General features: G+C 40.0%; 1 pseudogene; it reads right to left on the minus strand.

Annotated features, from left to right (window-relative positions):
* Positions 1 to 333: 333 nt before the first annotated feature.
* On the minus strand, positions 334 to 592 carry LOC120222312 (annotated as a pseudogene).
* Positions 593 to 5236: the final 4644 nt, after the last annotated feature.

Consider the following 5236-nt stretch of genomic DNA (forward strand, 5'->3'; position numbering starts at 1 on the left):
TAGCTAAAATTCTATACATTGCAGTGGATAAGAGCAGAATATTGTTATAAAACTGGTAAGTCTTAAATAGCCAAAAAAGCAATACAACTGAATAAGAAATACCTTTTAAAAACATACAGTGGGTGCTAATGGTCAAGGAAAAACAGATTTAATTAAATGGGCCTAAAGAGGCTTATACTGTTAGGAAAATTCCAGCAGGAACAATGGAAGGATAAATAGCATTAGTTTTCTTCTTCCTTTCCTTCCTTTCCTTTCCTCTCCTTCCCCACATCCCTCTTTCTTCCTATCTCCCTTCCTTCTTTCCTCCCTTCCTTCCTGAGCATCGTACAGCACAGAAAGCTTTATTCATCCACACTGTACCAGAAAAAGGCAGGCTCACTTTGGCATGCTGTCATCTTGGGCCACTGCCAGTTCTCCCTCGTTCCATTTCCTTTCATCCTGCTTCTCCCTCTCATCAATTGCCACCCTCCTTTCCTTTTCTGCCCCGGGGTTTCAGGTACCTATCGCGCTTGGCTCTTTAGGCCATGCTGAGGAACAGGGCGGAGTAGTGGTGGAGCTTGATGAATGCACAGACCTGTACCGGTGGCCCCATCTTGTCTGTGTGACCCTCACCACTAGCTTTCTTTCTTTATTTTTTTTTTAATTTTTTTTTAATGTTTTATTTATTTCTAGGAGAGAGAGAGAGACAGCGTGAACAAGGGAGGGTCAGAGAGAGAGGGAGTCACAGACTGAAACAGGCTCCAGGCTCTGAGCCGGCAGCCAGCACAGAGCCCGACGCGGGGCTCGAACCCACGAACCTCGAGATCATGACCGAAGCGAAAGTCGGACGCCTAACCGACTAAGCCACCCAGGCGCCCCACCACTAGTTTTCTTTATTATGTTTCTCTTTAAAATAAACAACTTGATATAGTTTCAAAATATTCGTCAATAAGTATTACTTTTTATAATCAGATCAAAGATGCTGAACATTAATTTAATGAGAAATTTTTAAGAAATGTCAACATGATGGTTTTCTTGTTTGAGACAGTTGTTTCAAAGAGTGTTTGATTTAGTCAGTCAGTCATGACTTTCATCTCCTTTGGTTGTTCATGATTGTCCAGTGAGTGACGGGTGCTGCTCTAAGCTCTGAGGATATAATAGCAAACAAGAGAGATGGAAGTCTGTTTGGCTGGTTTATAGAGAGAATGAAGAACTGTGTCAGAGATTTCCCATGGAAATGGGGCAAAGAAGAAAAAGGTGAAGAGGAAGGGAAGTACTGAACATATAGATGGAAGATGAGGAATGAATTCATCTGGGAATACGAGAGGACAGAAGGAGAAGGTAACCCCAGAATGTTGGACTCACTGGGGAGAAGAAAAGAAAGTATGAAGGAGAGAACTTGATGAGTGATCAGCCCAAGTCAAAGGGTGACCTGCCCACCTCAAAACAACTTGTGTGACCCAAGGTGAGAGAGAGAGAGGTGCAGAGAGGCAGTTTGGGCACAAGCAGAGAGAAGGGGCCATTTTGCAAGATAGACGTTAGAAACATAGGAAGTGAACCATAGGAAAAGGGTAGACTGGCAGAGACTTTGCTCAAATAAATTCCATGATTTCAAAGAATAAATCATAAGGAATAATTTGAGAAATTTCCAGAGGTTTCAATTCAGATTTGTTTTCTTTTGTTTTAATTTTGTTTTTTGAAATATTGTTTTAATTAATTTTTTAAGTGTTTAGTTTAATTCCAGTTAACATACAGTAAGGTATTAGCATCAGGTGTGAAATATAGTGATTCGGCAGTTCCATACATCACCATATGTTCATCCCGACAAGTGTACTCCTAAATCCCCATCACCTATTTAACCCATACCCCCATCTGCCTCCCCTGTGGTAGCCATCAGTTTGTTCTCTATGATTTTGAGTCTGTTTCTTGATTTCTCTCTCTCTCATTTTTTCCTTTGCTTGTTTGTTTCTTAAATACCGCACTTGAGTGAAATCATATGGTGTTTGTCTTTTTCTGATTTATTTCACTTAGCATTACACTTTCTAGATCCATCCATGTCATTGCAAATGGCAAGATTTCATTCTTTTTGATGGCTGAGCAATATTCTATTGTATTTGTCCAACACATCTTCTTTATCCATGAGCATTGAGGCTGCTTCCATATCTTCCCTATTGTAAACAACGCTATTATAAACATAGGGGTGCATGTATCCCTTTGAATGAGTGTTTTTGTAATCTTTGAGTAAATGCCCATTAATTAGTACAATTGCTGGTTCAGAAGGTCATTCTACTTTTAACTCTTTGAGGAACCTCCATACAGTTTTCCACAGAGGCCATACGTGTTTGCATTCCCACCAACCTTGCACTAGTGTTCCTGTTTCTCCACATCCTTGCCAACGCCTGTTGTTACCTGAGTTGTAAGTTTTAGCCATTCTAACAGGTGTAAGGTGATATCTCACTGTAGGTTTGATTTCCCAATAAAATGGTTTTTTAAATATATTTGTTATAATGCGGTAATGTGTGGCTGCAAATTGTCTAGTATGTTTGGAGGGACAAAAGTGGAGAGAGCTAGTTAGATAACTAGGACCCCACAAACAATGAGTACACAAGAAAGTGGCTCCCTTACGTGTGAGTAAGAACTAGCTCACAAACTGACAACTTGCTCATCTGGTTTGCAGCTTCATCAAATTGCATTTATTTTTATTGATATATCCTCATTTTCACTAAGGAGTCCTTGATATTTGTTTTAAATGCATTTATTTTATTTATTTTTTATTTCTGAGAGAGAGAGAGAAACAGAGTGAGCAGGGGAGGGTCAGAGAGAGAGGGAGATACAGAATCTGAAACAGGCTCCAGGCTCTGAACTGGCAGTCAGCACAGAGCCCGACGCAGGGCTAAACCCACGAACTGTGAGATCATGACCTGAGCCAAAGTCGGACGCTTAACCAACTGAGCCACCCAGGCGCCCCTTAAATGCATTTGAAGCAATGCAGATTAATCCAGTTTCTACTTCATTCGCTCTGTTTCTACACCCCACCACACATAATTTCCTAAAAGGGTCAGAGGAGTACAACAGTTAAGAACATAGATTCTGGAGTCAGAACATCTCGTTTGAATTGTGACTCTAAGGACACAGTCATTTCCTAGGTGTGTTATGTGACTTTAGGCAAGTTATTCAATTTGTCTGGGCTCCAGTTCTTCATATGTAAAATGGCATAATAATAGCACATAGATCATTGGGTTACTTTGGAAACTGAATGAGTTAATGTATGTATGTGAAGCTCTTAGAAAAATGCCTGCCTCCAAATTGTGTTAGTTTTAAAAAACTACAAAACAAATAAAACTATAAAACAACTACACCAGTTACTCACATTAACTAAAACAATAGCAAATATTATTGCATGCATATTAATTTGCATATTAATTTACTAGAAACATTCTAGTAAATGCTTATGATCATGCAAATGGTAAGAACCTGGCTCAGATTTTTAGGCTCAAGCCCACCCTCAGTACTTATGTGAAGTCTGAATCTAGGTCACTTCAGTTCCTTGCCTAGGCCAGATTTGTTGGTTGTTCTTTGTTATAGCTGCAAATCTAAGTGCTATCAGTCTTTCTACTCAAACATGGATGGTGATGATTTTTGTCTCTGTGTAGATGTAGCACAATTTCTTTTAAGTGGGTTCATGGAGGGAAAAAATCTTAGGACTTTCCCTTTTGCCTTTGGATGCCCTCCTTCTAGCAGAGTTTATCTGGAAAACAAAAATAAAAACAAAGCTGTCTCTCTCACCAATTCTGGTCCCACACAAGCCAGTGATTTAAGCTACGTTTATCCTTGGGGAATCCCCACCTAGGTTTTATCCTTCTCCATCCAAGCTCTGTCACACAAACTCCATAAGTACCCCCACCCTCAGCTCTGTCTTAAGGAAAATCTATATTTGAACTTCAAACAGGTGAATGTTAGAGGTCAATCATACAGCTCCCTACCTCTGCAGAGCCTGCCTGTCTCTTGGGTAAAGGTAGAGAAAAGCAAGAGCAACAAAGTAGTGGGAGAATGAAAACAAGAAAGGCATTCAAGAAAGAGAGTGAGAGTAGAGAAGAACGCTAGCTATTTTTGTGGTTGGTGTCATGAGGAGCATGCTGAAACATTCAAGGTAGGATTTAGGAGAGGGTCCACTAGCCTTATTTAGGAAGTCAGGTAGGGAGGGTTACTAAAAAACCTTAGTCTTTAGCACACTGAGGTGACAGCATGCTCAGTCAGATGGGGGGTGCAGCAGAGATATTAGGTTAACAGAGGATATGGCCCAAATTATTGAGGCAAGTTCTGGCTACGTATAAGCCACTTGGGCAAAGGTCAGCACCATGGATAGTCCCAAAAGGTGATTAATGAATGGACCAAAAAGGAGGAAAATGAACCCTAGGTATTTGGGGATAGACTGAAGTCTGTGTGGTTTTTTTTTTTTTTTTTTTTTTTTTTTTAGTTTTGCCCCTGTTTAAAAACCTTTTTGCTCTGTCTATATTCAAAAACAACAACAAAATATTTGTTGGTTGCCTACTATGTGTCAGGCACACTTACTCATCCTAGAGAATGACAAGGGAATAAGATAAAGCTCTCTGTCCCTAAAGAGCTTGCTACCCTCTGGGTAAACTAGAGATTTAAGCAACAATAACAATTATAGCTGAAATTTGTTGATCAGTTACTATGTGCCAAACATATTACACTAATTGCCATAGATCACTTATTTTATTCTCCCAACAGCTTTATGTAAGAGGGGTTATTATTATTATTTTAGGTGAGGAAGCTGAGGCACAGAAAATTTAAGAAACTTTCTTTATAAGAAATGAAGCCAGAATTTAAACGTAGACACTGACTCCAGTGTCCATTACCACACTGTATTGTCTACTAAACATTAATACATGCTACCTATGGCAGAGATATACATAAAGTACAGGAGAACATATGGGAGATGCACCTGAATCAAAACTGAGGTTGAGAACAGGGGGACATTCTGGAAAGTCATCCAGCAGAGGTGGCATCCAACTTAAATTTTGAAGAACGAGGAGAAGTCAGTCTTGGAGAATGTACAGCAGAAGGCACGGCATGCTTAATCTTTATAGTGCTAGGCCTATTGAAGGTCTGAGGGGCCAATCCATTGTCCCCTCTATTCCTCAATTTCTAAAGATTGGGGGATACACTCAAGGAGCTAAATGAAGACCAAAGTGTGAGATCTACCTAATTCCTTCTAAAGTACAGGACTCCC

This window comes from Hyaena hyaena, unplaced genomic scaffold (assembly GCF_003009895.1).
Source record: "Hyaena hyaena isolate Hyena2069 unplaced genomic scaffold, ASM300989v1 scaffold_862, whole genome shotgun sequence".
Taxonomy (NCBI): Eukaryota; Metazoa; Chordata; class Mammalia; order Carnivora; family Hyaenidae; genus Hyaena; species Hyaena hyaena.